This window comes from Oryctolagus cuniculus, chromosome 3 (assembly GCF_964237555.1).
Source record: "Oryctolagus cuniculus chromosome 3, mOryCun1.1, whole genome shotgun sequence".
NCBI lineage: Eukaryota > Metazoa > Chordata > Mammalia > Lagomorpha > Leporidae > Oryctolagus > Oryctolagus cuniculus.
In genome coordinates this window covers 13,423,770-13,439,788 of record NC_091434.1, presented here as the reverse complement: position 1 = coordinate 13,439,788, position 16,019 = coordinate 13,423,770, and the positions used below count along the sequence as shown (strand labels likewise).

The 16,019-nt window shown below is 38.7% G+C and overlaps 1 protein-coding gene and 1 pseudogene across 1 annotated transcript in view; one reads left to right on the top strand and one right to left on the bottom strand.

The window, feature by feature from the left end:
• The window catches only part of NYAP2 (neuronal tyrosine-phosphorylated phosphoinositide-3-kinase adaptor 2), a 308,720-nt gene that overhangs the window by 281,973 nt on the left and 10,728 nt on the right, over positions 1-16,019 (top strand). The gene's annotated exons all lie outside the window — the stretch shown is intronic.
• Positions 7,408-7,538, bottom strand: LOC138849204 (U2 spliceosomal RNA; annotated as a pseudogene).

Sequence of the window (16,019 nt, the reverse complement as noted above, 5' to 3'; positions counted from 1 at the left end):
ATCTGTCTGATAGGAAGAGAAAGAAAGCGAACTCTTTCTGGTCACTTGTTGTTTCCCAAGGATAATTTAGTAGATACATACTATAAAACATTTGTAATCTCACTGCATTCACACAATTACACCGATTTCAGAGCCAATCATGGAGTTGGTTTTTTGAGTCCAGATTCTAGTTCTCATCACTTCTTTGCTCAACCTCTGTGGGTGTGTTTGTCATTCTCAGAGCCTCAGCTCTTCATATATGATGCAATCACAATGCAGATCTGTAAGGCTGATGTGTGGAGGAAATAGGGCAGCACTGTCAAGCATTAGGGGCACACCCAGCATGTGACATGTACTCTATAGGCTCTGGTTGCCATTTACATTGCTTTTAGCACCCAATCAAGGTTATTACTGCAGAAAAGCTTTCTCTAGTCCTTATTCTTGTTTGACACTTGCTGAAAGAGGCCAACTTTCTAGTTGTGGCATGGACTTGAACTTGAACACTCTTCTTCCCCAAGCAAGCCATATCCTTAGAAAAAGTTCATGGTTATTTGTCTTGAGGAAGATATTCCAAGGAAATACAGATTATCAAAACATAGAGGTTTTTTACTATTTCTCACTTCGGCCCCTAGGATAGCACAAATTATTACAAAGCACCCATATCCTCTAACCTCTTTCTCCTCCTTTGTCTAATTTTCATTTTTGCTTTCATTTAGATTGTATTTCTGAGTGTTCTATAGGTCTGAGACTTAGTAAGAACTGGAAGGAAGGAAGTTTTTTATTATAGTACTTGTGAAAGTGTGGCTTTTTGAAAGTGCCTGGATCAGGTGGTCAGGCTCTCAGAAACTGAACTCCAACAGCTGTCAAAGGGCTTCGTCATATTTTAAAAAGGAGTAGGCATATCACATCTTTGGCATGAAATCTAGCTGTCTTAATGGAGAAAAATGATCTTTCAATTTGAATCAGAAATGATATGGGCTGCCATAGGCTGGAAAGAACCCTGAGTTCTTATGTGGGAACTGCAGCAAGGGGATCAAGAAGCAAATGGGACCATGAAGTCCAAGTGCTTTTACTGCAACCTGAGTTACAGAGACATAATGCTGCTGACAGTCGGAACCACTGGCATTGCTAAGCAGTCACAAGACTTGATGAAAGGGTTCTCTAGAAATATAAGTGGCGGCCGGCGCCGCGGCTCACTAGGCTAATCCTCTGCCTTGCGGCGCCAGCACACCGGGTTCTAGTCCTGGTCGGGGCACTGGATTCTGTCCCGGTTGCCCCTCTTCCAGTTAGGGTTGGGCCCTGCACCGCATGGGAGACCAGGATAAGTACCTGGCTCCTGCCATCAGATCAGCGCAGTGCGCCGGCCGCAGCGCACCGGGCACAGCGGCCATTGGAGGGTGAACCAACGGCAAAGGAAGACCTTTCTCTCTGTCTCTCTCTCTCACTGTCCACTCTGCCTGTCAAAAAAAAATATATATATATATATATATAAGTGGCATAGTAATAGTAATAGTCACCCTCTACCCCCATTCTGTTCTTCCTGTTTCTATCCCCAGTATCATCCCCATATTGACTTTATTTTCTCTTTGGGAAGCATCCAACTGAATGGTGTCATGATGGGATTGCCATAGTGGCTCATGAAGTAGATTACTGTAATATGACAGAGGCATAAAGATCATTCTGGAATAATTTCATCAAGGATCTTATTTTTTAAATATTAGTTTGGATTCAACTTCTGTGCATAGCCTGTTCTTATTTGTAAGTGAGAATGATATCATGGCATGTAGGTAAAGTGCTAAGAGGGCTTAGGATGGCTGGAAGGGAACCACAGCTAAAGCCACTTTGTGATTATTGACTTAGAAAAGATGGCATCTTCAATGGTAAAAACATTAATAAATCAGTTAACAAAAATCTCCTTCCAGTTATTTGTTTTTGTGAAGAGTACATCAAATTACAGAATTGGGTTCACAGCAACTAAGAAACTTCAATTCAAAAAAATTAGATTTCAAGACTTTCAAGTGAGACTCAGTTGGAAGTCCTGTTTGGTTTCTCTGTCTAGTACATCTACACTGGGCATATCTGTTCCAAAAAACATAGATGGGCCCATGCAAGCTCATTTTTAGTTGCTCTGAGGATGTCTGCTTGGGCACTAATTAAGCAGCATATGGAATAGGAACAGAGCGGTGGAATAAAGCAACCTGGGAGATATAGAGGAAGCAAGAAAGGGGCTCTTCTTTGGACCAGATCATGTGCTACAAGTAAACTTATTGCTCTTAAGCTGACTTTGGATTTCCCATATAAGTTTCATTTTTTTTGCCTGCCTTGCTATACAGGCGCCACACAGATTTGCATGAGTTTGGTTAAATGCAGAAATATTAAGCCTTTTTTGTGGAAGTCCTATTATAATAGGTGTCTAGTTCATTTATGGAAAAAGTTACAATTGTTATTTTGATTACTTGGGGGTACATGCTGGTTTTGAGTTAAAAATAAAAGCCTCAGGCTTTAGGTAAGTGTAGCTCAGACTTGGAAACATAGAATAAAAGGAAATTTATTTAGATGGTATGGCCAAGGATACACAGTCCCCAGTGCCTACAATTGCCTAGGAGGCAATGGAAATGAGAAATTTCTCTCTCATAGGGTCAAGAGTGCAGAAAGAGATTTTTCTAATATATGGAAAGTTCTATCACCAGTAAAATAAAAAAAAAAAAAATTCAACTGGCACTTTGCCTCAGTGTGGAAATCACTGTGGGGATTAGGTTGACCTGAAAGGCCAGGCTTATCTAAAGGAGGCAGAGAAACGAGACTCCAGTTAATTGTTGTCAGGTTGTTCTAATTTTTCAAGAGAAGTCTAACTCTAGGACTGGCCTTCAACTTCTTTCCTCCCTCAACCTTTACCTTCCTCCCTCTTAGTGTGTAATCTTTTGATTTGTTTCTTCACACTGGCCCCCAGACTTTAAATATTGTGCAGTTGTTACAAAATGCAACTGTAAGCCTGATGCAGCATTCCACTGTGTGGACACTGTGGTCCTTCTAACTGGAGACCCAGAGCTAGTAAAATTGTGAAGCTGGTTCCAGATAGGAAATACGGCGACTGTCAGTGTGTTTTTCATGCTATATCTTCATTATGCTCTTACTGGGTACTGCATCCTATTAGAGAAAAAGATATTTTATATATGCTTTCCAAACTCAACTCAATGCCATGAGAACCAGAAAGAGTTTAGTTTGGTTATCTTAGGATTGCTATTACAGCCCATTCCTGGAAGTTTAACACAGTTTGCTTCCCTATCAATCTCCCTCTTTTTGGAAAGATAAAGCAAGTGTTTACTGAGTTGTGACTGTTTCTCATTTATCTGTGGTCAAACCCATACGTCTATTAAAAACCAATATTTCAAAATGTAATTAAACTTGAAATTAAATTAATGCTAATGCAAGTGATTAAGATGCTATACTTAGTGAAAGACATCAATACATTTGTTGTAATTGAATTTTGTCTTACAATTCTGCTTGCTCTTTCCAGTAATACCATTTTTAAGTCTTTCTACTTATCAACTTCTTGCTCATCTAAAGACATATTAATTAACTCTGATACCTGTCCAGAAGCTTTTTCCTTGTTATAATTAATGCAATCAATTAAAAGCTGATATCTTTCTATAGTCATCGTTAGTTTAATGTTGAGAAATATGTTTGTCTTCTTTATTGGAAAAATGTATCATTTTTTCTATAGTAATTTTTACTTTGAAAAGGCCAAGACATTATAATTATAAGACAGCAAAGAGTCAACTCAATAATAATATTTTCTAGAGTTATATCTTGGTTTTACCGTGGGTGTAGTATTTTTTATATTAGAATATATACCAGCTTTCCTCTGAAAGTCCTCACTTTACATTTTAATAAAGGAATGTATTGCATCATGCCTCACTTATGCTTACATTATGTGTCCATTAAAACTTCAATTTTTTTAAGATCTGTTTATGGGGCCAGTGCTGTGGCATAGTAGGCTAAACCTCCGCTTGAGGCCCTTGCATCCCACATGGGTGCCGGTTCATGTCCTGGCTGCTTCTATTTTGATCCAGCTCTCTGCTTATTGCCTGAGAAAGTGGTGGAAGATGGCCCAAGTGCTTGGACTCCTGTACCCATGTGGGGGACTTGGAAGAAGACCCTGGCTCCTGGCTTCAGATAGGCCCAGTTCTGACTATTGCGGGCATTTGGGTAGTGAACCAGCCGGTGGAAGACCATTTTCTCTGTCTCTCCCTCGCTCTGTCTATAACTCTGCTTATCCAATGAATAAATAAAATAAACAAAATCTTTTTAATAAAAAGGTCTAGTTATTTCTTTGAGAGACAGAGACAGAGACAGTGAAAGGAAAGAGATCTTCCATTTGCTAATTCACATCTTAAATGGCTACAATGGCCAGAGCTTGGTCAGGCTGAAGCCAGGAGCCAGGCACTTCATCCAGGTCTCCCACAACAGTGGCAGGAGCCCAAAGAATTGGGCCATCTTCTGCTGCTGCTTTCCCAGGTGTATTAGCAGGGAGCTAGATGGGAAGCAGAGCAGCTGAAACTTGTACTGGCACTCAAATGAGATGCTGGCATTGCAGGTGGTGGCTTAATCTGCTGTTCCACAATTTTGGTCTTATCTTTATGCCAGTTAGAATACAGTTAAAGTTCACACAAATTTCAGACACATAAGAATTACATCACAAATCAACTCTTATTTCTGCAAATCATTGCATTTTTCTGTGCCTTCGCACAGAATAATTCCACTCTTCTATCTGTGTATATTGTAGATGCATGTGTAAAGATGCAAATACCACATATCTCACACCTGGATAGATGATGCCTTGTATGAGCAGATTTCCACTGTAGGTTCAACCATGGTGTTTCATGAGGGAACATCTGATAATTCATATACACTTGCCAATTTGCACTTTACATTTGTTCCTAAGAAATGCAAAGCTAAAAACCTATTCTGGCACTAGATTTTGCACCTATTTGTTATCTTACAATATGAAAATGTGATGTATTTCTAGAGTTTCAGGTTCTAGTCTCTAAAATTCTGGCACATTAGATGCTTTGTGAAATGATGGCTTTATACAAGTAGTATGTTCTTTCATGATGGCATAAAACTCCACTGTGGCTTTTACCCCTTAGGAAGTCATTCTTATGGCTCAGTATATCAACTGGTACTTTTGTGCAACTCAGTTAGGGGCAATGACATCTCACCATACTTGTGAATAAATTTGGAGAAACATCAATATATGTGTGTTAGAAAGATTACAACATGTCATTGCTACTATGACTCTGAGGCAGGGAGTAAATGGAGATGAACTCCAGTGGAGCTGTTTGAAATAAAAAGGACCATACTTTCAGGAGTATGACCCAGAGTAGGTAACATATTTTGGATACACAATTATATGGAGGGAACAGCAGTGGGTATGTAATATGAGAGATGAAATAGAGCCTTCCTTATATAATAAGATAGCAATCACTGTTTGTATTGTACTTGTTATCCACCGCTGAACGCATCTTCTGTCAGGATACTCTGTCCATTAAGCATTTGAGCAACAACTTCATAAAGAATAGCAGCAGGGTGGTAAAGTGAAGAGTAAAGAAAAGCTAACTTTACAAATCAATCGAGGAGATATTACAGAAAATCACCTGCAAGTATTTTGGGGCCTTCTGCGTGTATTCTGGCAGGTTAATGGCAAGGAAACTGAATGGCAGGTCTAATCAGAGAGGGATGGGGCTGTGCTCCACTCTCCGATAATCTCTTTCCATGCCTAAGATGGATGCTGTTTCCAAAAACTGCTAAATGATCTCTTCTGAACTCCATCTTCTCATGTGGAAAATGGTGTGCATGCAGTTCTTGCAAAGCTGGATTGAAGTGAAGTCGACGTGGAGTTGGCTCTGTTCGTGACCACTGTGAGGGAATGTGCTGTGATTGTGTCAGGGTTTTGATGATAATTCAGATGAAGAGGATGGCAGTGACGGCAGTAAAAGCAGTGATATCAAAGCTTCATCTCTTCTCCAGAATTTTTTTTTTTTTTGGTTTATACATCGTCTGATTATCCAGCAGCAACTTTGTCAGCTTTATTTAATTTCATACACAATCTCATGTCATTGTCTATTTTAAGTAAAAGTTCCATAGTGATTTTGTGTGTGCTTCTGTTTGCTTCACCAGTGTGGGACACTTTAATTATAACTCGCTGTGACAGAGACTTTCGTACTTGATACAGTCTTGAATTCCAATACCAACTCTGTCTTCTATTATGCATACGATACTGCACATATTATTTAATATCTTCAAGATTCACTGTATCATTTACAAAAGGCAATAAGGCATACCTAAGAAGTAGTAAGCTTTAAAGGACTTGATATATGCTCAGTGCCTGTGGGGTGCCTGGAACATAGTTACAGGAAGTAAATCATGGTTGCTTGTAGTATTATGTCGCTGGTGTTGTGATTATTACCTAAACTGTCACAATCTTTCACTCCAAAGTCAGGTGGTCAAAGATATATATAACTTTTTAATTTTTTAGAAAATTTATGAAATCAATAGAGAATATTTTGAAATCATTTCTGTAGCTCAATCAGGAATCTCAGCTTTATTAGCTTTAGGTGTGAGTTCTGGAGTGACATTATTGACACATATATGCTTCACTAAAACATTTATGATTTTATTTTAAAATAACATAGGTAGGTACTTTTCCTGAAAATAGTTGAACTTTGCACTTATAGTCATCTATTTGTTTACTCATTCACTTTATGAACATTTATTTGTTACTTTCACTGTATTAACAGCTAAGGATAACATCCTTCCACTGTAGTAGGCTAATGACTACTAACAGAGGCTCTCTCTCTCCAAGGAACTCACAATCTACTGAGGGAAGAAGGACTTGCATTTGTAAGGTTGCCCCTTTTTAAAGTAGATGTCAATTACTAAATTCAATCCTTTTAACAAACCTGAGGTTTTACTAGATTTATTTTATAGGTAAGAAAATACGATCACATAAAGGTTAAACACTTTTCCAGATTTTACAATTAATAAGTAGTAAAACCAGGTCATCTTATCCATCTTACACTGTTTCCTAAAGTAAACTAGAAAATTCAAAAACACACACACACACACACACACACACGTGTGATAGTTGCTATTAAAGAGGGATACACAGTGTATTTCAGAAGGGTGGGATAATTTTTATTTGTCACTATTTACTACAGTAGTTGTACCCAGCCTCTATCCCTAAAATTGACCTGTGGCATAGACTTTGCTTAAAGGACATCACAATTAAATTGAAGGATCTGTTAGATTGCTTCCAAATCCTACAGGCAGAGAAAATGAGCAGCAGATGTTAACCTGAAACTTTTTTTCTTTATTGTCATGTGATTGTAAGGTTTAATTATTTGTAATTTTACATCTTTTTGATGGGTAAGTTTTGCATAGTGTATGACATGAGCAAGCATAGGTATACAAAAATAAATAGTTTGGGTGACTTAAAATATAAACATGTGCTAGTTTTCTTCACACACTTGATCTTAGCCAAAAGGCTGAGAAGCAATGCGAATTTCTTTATATGCCTATCAGTTAGTGAGAGATTTTACATCAAGGGAGATCTTCTCACCTGGAGAAAGAAGGGTGAGAGTGGATGTGCATCATGCTTTTGGATTCAGAAACAACTCTGAATCAAGACATGGTTCTCCGGCTAGCGCCGCGGCTCACTAGGCTAATCCTCCGCCTTGCGGCGCTGGCACACCAGGTTCTAGTCCTGGTTGGGGCGCTGGATTCTGTCCCGGTTGCCCCTCTTCCAGGCCAGCTCTCTGCTGTGGCCAGGGAGTGCAGTGGAGGATGGCCCAAGTGCTTGGGCCCTGCACCCCATGGGAGACCAGGATAAGTACCTGGCTCTTGCCATCAAGGAAGACCTTTCTCTCTGTCTCTCTCTCTCACTGACCACTCTGCCTGTCAAAAAAAAAAAAAAAAAAAAAAAACCAACACATGGTTCTCCTTTTATCAGTATATCTGCATCTGAGGACTAAATTTAGACATGAGGAATAAATACTGCAATTCCAGAAATGGTTCAGGTATAAACTTGCCTAATTATTCTTTCATAAAACATACACTCTGAGTCAGTATTGCTAGTATATGAGAGAGAATTATAAGGGGATGATTAGATAAGACCAGAATTAAAGTTGAAAACAATATGTTCAAAAAATTATAAAAAAACCCAAAGCTATAACTAAATTGTCTATTATTTCTAATAATACAATCAAAGTTGAAAAGTTAGGACTTTTATATTTAATCTTTAATTCTTATAAGAATATCAGGCGATAAATATAAATAAATTGTACAACATCATTAAAGTGAGATTGAACTGCCAGTACCAAATGCAAGCCAACATAATTTAGAAGGCTCTACTTTGTTTTGTTATTACACCCTCATTTTGGTTTTCAAATGAAGGGGGAAAAAACAGTCAATGCAGAATCATTTTCCTAACCTTGAATCTATAAATTTTAAAGGCGCATATATTGTGTATATGTTATTCTAAATTTACATGGAGTATTTGACATTTAGCATAAAAAGGTCTACAGTATTAGGTCACTTCTAAGTGCTTAAAAATATCAACTATTTTACAATAGATACATGGAACAAGTCATGCTCATTCAAAGAAAAAAAGGCTTTTCCCCTGTGTGATGACCAATTGAAAGATTTGTAGTTTGATAACTAAGTAATACAGCAATTTTATTAATATGTTATGTACAGAAAATTATAACCCTTCTATCTCTATGTTCATTTTAAAATGTTTATTGAAGGTTCATGTTGTTGTCTTTATTATGTAAAGTACATTCTTTCCTTCTAAAATGTAGTTAGAGAAAAAGAAAAGAAATATTACTCACTCACATTGGGAAAAAGTTCTAAAAATAAACTCTAATTTCAGGTTGAGTCATCACAGTGACACATCACAACCAAACAAACAACTGAGTAACCACTGCAGCATTATTAAATCAAGGGATTGTTCTAGTGTTTAATCTGTTATCCAGAGAATAAAAATAAAGTTATTGATTTATCTCTTTAATTTCATTCTTTTCCTTATAATGATGGACAATTAGAAAGTATAGTCAAAAAGCCTAAGTAATTTCTTTATTTTTTATTTTTTTTTATTTTTATTTTTTGACAGGCAGAGTGGACAGTGAGAGAGAGAGACAGAGAAAAAGCTCTTCCTTTGCCGTTGGTTCACCCTCCAATGGCCAACGCGGCCGGCGTGCGGCAGCAGGTGCACCGCACTGATCCAATGGCAGGAGCCAGGTACTTATCCTGGTCTCCCATGGGGTGCAGGGCCCAAGCACTTGGGCCATCCTCCACTGCACTCCCTGGCCATAGCAGAGAGCTGGCCTGGAAGAGGGGCAACCAGGACTGAATCCGGCACCCCGACTGGGACTAGAACCCGGTGTGGTGGCGCCACTAGGCGGAGGATTAGCCTAGTGAGCTGCGGTGTCAGCTAGTAATTTCTTTAAATTAACTGTCAGAACTGAATTCAAATCTAAGTTTGATGATTTCAGGTAAAACTTGACATTAAAACATATTGTAAAATCATGCTGATCAATGCTCTTTATTTTTTTTCCATTTTTATTGCACTGATATTACATTATTCTTTCTAATCTTCAATGACGTGGTTCTAATAGATATGTATCTTGAGGGTCAATTGACCATTTATTTAGTTGAAAGCATATTTAGGAAACAGTGTTATGACAGAGAAACAGAAATTTGATCCAATAACCATTTATTATGGTGAAGATAAGTAGAGACTTAACCAATTTTCTTACTTTAATTCATCCATTGAAATCCTTTCCCCACTTTTTCTGTCTAGCATACTGTTTACTGGCCTTTATAAGATACTATACTAATCATAAGAAAGTGGTTCATTATTATTGATTTTATTAATTACACTTTTCATTTTACATGTTATTTCCGGTGTTAATAATTTCTTTTTCTGCAAAGGGCCAGAGTATAGGTAGTTGTGAGCCATGTGTTCCCTGTTCTGAATACTGAACTTTATTTTGTAGGCCATAATAAACAAGTGAGTTTATCTGTGTTTTCAAAAAATACTTAGGTGCTGGTTTAAGTCCCAGATGACCCACTTCCAATCCAGCTCTGTGCTATGGCCTGGGAAAGCTGTAGAAGATAGCCCAACTCCTTGGGCCCCTGCACCCATGTGGGAGATCTGGAAGAAGCTCCTGGCTCTGGATCGGCATAGCTCTGGCCATTGCGACCATCTGGGGAGTGAACCAGTCAACCAGTGCATGGAAGATCTCTCTCTCTCTCTCTCTTCCTCTCCTTATCTCTCTATGTAACTCTTTCAAATAAATAAATAAATCTTTAAAAAATCTGTACTTGGAGAAAGAGAGAGAGAGAGAGAGAGAGAGAGAAATTCTCTCCTATCTACTGTTTTGCTTCCAAATGTCCACAATGACTAGGACTGGACAAGGAACTCAATTCAGGTCTCCCAGGAGGGTGACAAAAATTCAATTCCTTGAGCCACATTGCTGTCTTCAGGATCTGCATTAGCAGAAAGCTGGTGTCAGAAGCTGGAGCCAGGGATTGAACAGACACTTATGTAGGATGCAGACATCACAACTTGTAGACTAAATGCCTGCCCTTGAATTTCAAATAATCTCCATGTGTTATGAAATATTATTATTTTGATTTTTTCAACTGTTTAAAATGTAGAAAAACCATAAAAACTCTTGCTCATGGGCCGTGCAAAAATAGGCACTGGGTTATATTTGACTAGTGAATTGTGGTTTGTCAACCTTGTCCATTATCTTGCAGATATATATGAAAAGGCTATAGTACTTACATGCTTGATTTTTTCTTCATGTTTTAGTAGTAAATAATGAAAATGTTGCTGACCATAGTGGAGAGTAAGAGCATTTTCCATGAGAGCATTAACATGACTCCTAGTGATAGGAGAGCACAGACATGGGTGATTTGCTGCCTCCCACAACTCGCCTTCTCAAATCACACCCATTGTTCTTGCCTCCTCTTTTTGCCTCATCACCACTGCCCATGGTGTCTGGGAGAAAGTTCCTGGGGGTAAAGAGAAAATCGAGAGAATTTTAATACTCCAGCTACCTCTACAGTCAAAGTTGTTTATACTTATTATGCAGGGAACAGTAATATTTCATAGAATCAGCTACTCTGGCTGGAGAAGTTAACACAGGAAGAGTGACATAGGACTGAGAGATTACTCCCTCTTCTTAGTATCATCTGAAAACTAGTGTTGGTTATTGTATCTGTTGTTTAAGAAATTAAAATTTTATCCACAAGCTTCAAGACCCAAAACTTAACTAGATTCAAGGCCAACAGACAATTGCTTGATATTACATTCCATCTCCTAAGTCTTGGATAAATTGTTTTTCCATGTTAACTAATGAGGCTCAAAACTGAAAATCAATAGAAATATGCATGTATGTAGCAGTTTTATTCTGGTATCATTTTTCAGTATTGAATTGCTCCAAATGCTTATTTCAGCATCTTTTCTCTTTATGATTTACATATTTTTGGAAAATTAAGCATTTTTAATAAACATTATCGAGATTTATTACTGTACTGCAGTGTTACTCCTTTGTTCTTTGGAGAAAATACATGTGGATTCTCAGAAGTATTAAATTATTTTTCCTAAAGAGGTGATTATTGAAATGTAGGAAGTGCAATTTTCATTTATCCTTACTCTGGATTCATGGCAGGATCACTAGAAGACATTGTTACAATGTATGGGACTCTACCCCTTTGCAAGCTTTGGTTCACTGCTGCCTATACCATGGGAAATGTAAAATATGTATCAATGTATGTAACATTTATGAATCATGTACAATAAATATAAAATGTACATGTGAACCATCTACAAATATGTATAAGATATAGTTGTGAATAATGTACCAATATTTATTCAAAGTCCAGAAGAATATATTCTTTTTTTTTCAAATTTTAAACTTTTTTTTGACAGATAGAACAAGTAAGAGAGAGAGACAGAGAAAGGTCTTCCTCTTTGCGTTAGTTCACCCCCCAAATGGCCGCAACAGCTGGAGCTATGCTGATCCGAAGCCAGGAGCCAGGTGCCTCCTCCTGGTCTCCAACGCGGGTGCAGGCGCCCAAGCACTTGGGCCATCCTCCACTGCCCTCCCGGGCCACAGCGGAGAGCTGGACTGGAAGAGGAGCAACTGGGACCGAACCCCGTGCCCATATGGGATGCCGGTGCCACAGGTGGAGGATTAGCCAAGGGAACCATGGCACCGGCCCCTATATTCCTTTTTTTAAACAAAAGATTTACTTTTTGAAAGGCAGTGTTACAGAGGGATGGAGAGAAAGAAAGAGATCTTGCACCTGCTTCATTCCCCCAGTGGCTGCAATGGCTGGGGATGGACCAGGCCAAAGCCAGGAGCCAGGAGGCAGGAACTCTATCCACGTTTTCACATAGATGACAGGGGCCCAAGCACTTGGGGTATCTTTTCTAGGCATATTCTCAGGGAACTGGATCACAAGTGGAGCAGTCAGGATTTGAACTGGCTCTCAAAGGATGTCGGTGTTGCAAATGGCAGCTTAACCCCCATGGCACATCAGTGGCCTTCGTGATTTTTCAATGTCAAACAACTACCAGCACCCCAATCAAGGGGTTTGACTTTCAATTATATCAGGTTGCTTCCTTTTCAATAATGAAAGAAAACTGTGGCTTGAAAAGAGTACAGTCTTTTTTTCTTTATGATATATATATATATATATAAGTTATATATGTGTGTGTGTGTGTGTGTAACCTTTTAGGATAGTTTAAGATTTATAAAAATGTTACAATGTGTACACAAGGGTACCTATATGTCCAACACTGTTGTTTCCACTATTATTTATAGCTTACATTGGTGTGGTTCATTTGTTATAGCCAGTCATTCCATATTGATATCTGGTTAAAAAGCTCTACATGTCATTTTGATTCCCTTAATTTTTTCTCTTTTTTAAATATTTTATTTGTTTACTTTAAAGTCAGAGTTATGAGATGCAGAACCAGAGGCAGAGAGAGAGGTCTTCCATCTGCTGGTTCATTCCCACAATGGCCGGAGCTGTGCTGAACCGAAGCCAGGATCCAGGAGCTTCTTCTGGGTCTCCCATGCAGGTGCTGGGCCCAAAGACTTTCACCATTTTGTACTGCTTTTCCAGGCCATAGCAGAGAGCTGGATCAGAATGGTGCAGCCAGGACTAGAACTGGAGCCCATATAGGATGCTGGCACTGCAGGTGGTGGCTTTACTTGCAACACCACAGTGGCAGCCCCTGATTCCCTTAATTTTTACCTAATGTCTTTTTTCTCCTCCAGAGTTAATTACATGGCAACACATAAACTATTTTCAGTTGTTAGGTCTCCTTAGACTGTGACACTTCCTATTTTTCCCTAAAAATTTATTTTCTATTTATTTGAAAGGCAGAGTTACAGGGAGAGAGGGAGTAAGCAAGAGAGATCTTCCATCTGCTTGTTCACTCCCCAAATGGTACCAATAGCTGGAGCTGTGCCAGGATGAAGCCAGGAACCTGAAGCTCTTTTGAGGTCTCTCACGTGGGTGCAAGGAGTCCAAGCACTTGGGTCACCTTTCGCTGCTTTCCCAGGCACATTAGCAGGGAGAAGGATCAGAAGTGGAGCAGTGGGTTCTCAAAACCCGTGCCCATATGGGATGCTGGTGTCTCAGGGAGTGGCTTAACCCTCTATGCCACATTCTGGATGACCTTGACACTTTTGAGTAGTGCTCTGGTAACTTGTAGAGTATTTCTCAATTCTGGTTTGTCTGGTGTTTGTCTTGTGATTGGAGTGGAATTATGTGATTTGTAAAGGGGTTGGAAAAGATAAATGGCTGCCATTCGCATTACACTATCATCAGGATTCATGCTATCAGCATAATTGGTCCCTGTCGATCATCTGAAGGTGGTGTTATTTGAAAGACAGTTTTTCTGTTTGGAGTACTACGACAAATTATTCCCAACTTTCTGTGAACAGCAGAAAAGTTACTTCTTATGGTTCCTGAGGCTAGAAAGTCCAAGATCAGGGTGCCAGTGTGGCTGGCTCTGGTGAGAACCCTTTGGGCCTCCTCTAAGTTGTAGATGGCTGACTTCTTACTATGCCCTCAAACAGTGGAAGAGTTGAAAAAGCCTCCCCCACTTTACCTCTTTTATAAGGGCACTAATCTGATTTATGAGGAGTCTGCCCTCATGGGGTATCACCTCCAAAGGTGCACCTCTGTGCTATCACCTGAATGTTGGGATTTCAGCATGGGAATGTTCACACCATAGCACCAGATTTCTCCACTGTGAAATTACTCTTTCCCCTCCTTTCCACACTATACGCCTTGGAAGCAAGCCTCCGTGTGTAGCCTGTCATAAGGGCTGGAGATTTGTGTTTCATTTTGTTGATGGAGAGCTTCATTTCACTTTATGACCTGAATTTATTATTCTAGAATACTGCCTCTCCTGATTAATGTTGATATACAAATTTTGTCTAAGGGATGTGTGTTCGTAAGAATTGTCTCGCAATTGTTTCCCAATGTACATTTACCCAACTATGTTTCTCTCTTCTTCATGGTATATATAATAAATGGATTTGGACTAAAGATAAACTAAGGTTATCTAATTAAACAAATAAACTAGAAGTTTATTTATGGGATTTGGTTCATTAGTCAAAACAGTCAATTCCCAAAAAGTTCTATCAATTCCAGATAGAGTGGAAATGGATTTACAGCTATAGTTGAATAAGATAGGAAGAATTGTGTGAAAAGAGAAAAAAATAATTAAATTTTTATGGGTAATATTTATAACGTACTTCATATCATGTAAGTTATGTTCAAATTTAGAATTTTTATCAAAGATATGTAACTTATTTTAAAAGGAAAAGAAAATATAAACATCATCTTTATAACTTTTCATTGCTATCCTTATATTCTATTTTAAACTATTTATTATTCTTGATGAATTTACACATTTAAGTAATGTTAATTCCTGAATGACACAAACACAATTTATTATAAATAATACAATGCATTCTATACATGTAAAACAAAACAAGTATGAAATATGCTGCTGACACTGCTTGGAATGCAACAAAGTGCAATTGTTTTGCAGCCACATGTACTGCTTCATATCATAAAAATATTAACGGAAGTTAAGTTACAAAAATGTAATGTTTGTGCAGACAGATAAACAAACTGAAAATATAGAAGTGATGCTATAGGCCGGTGCCGTGGCTCACTAGGCTAATCCTCCGCCTTGCGGCGCCGGCACACCAGGTTCTAGTCCCGGCCGGGGCGCCGGATTCTGTCCCGGTTACCCCTCTTCCAGGCCAGCTCTCTGCTGTGGCCAGGGAGTGCAGTGGAGGATGGCCCAAGTACTTGGGCCCTGCACCCCATGGGAGACCAGAAGTACCTGGCTCCTGCCTTCGGATCAGCGTGGTGCGCCGGCCGCGTTGGCCATTGGAGGGTGAACCAAGGGCAAAGGAAGACCTTTCTCTCTGTCTCTCTCTCTCACTGTCCACTCTGCCTGTCAAAAAATAAATAAATAAAATTAAAAAAAAAAAAAAAGAAGTGATGCTATAAGAGATATCTTGCCTTCAAGAAGCTTTAAGTTGTCTCAATTATTTCAAAACATGTAGAGTGTAGATTTTACTCAGCAGAAAATGACATGGAGACTTTCTAATAGTCAACAAAAACCACTCCATGGCTTCTTTCCAATTCAGAAAACTTTCATTGGGAGCCTAGAACTCTGCTCTATGAGCTGAGTCTACTGAGATGAGTGAGATTTTGGGTCTATCCTCTAGCAACTCTGTATCACAAATTCCATTATGACAGTTTAGAATAACAATAAATTTTGCTTATATTTCCACAAAAATAGAGTTATTGTATTCTTATTGTGTAGAATATAATGCTATAAGATATTGTAAATCTTTTGAACTTTTTTGAGTCATTCTGGCAATCTCTTGTTGGGACACAAGCATATTAACTAGATTAATTCAACAAAA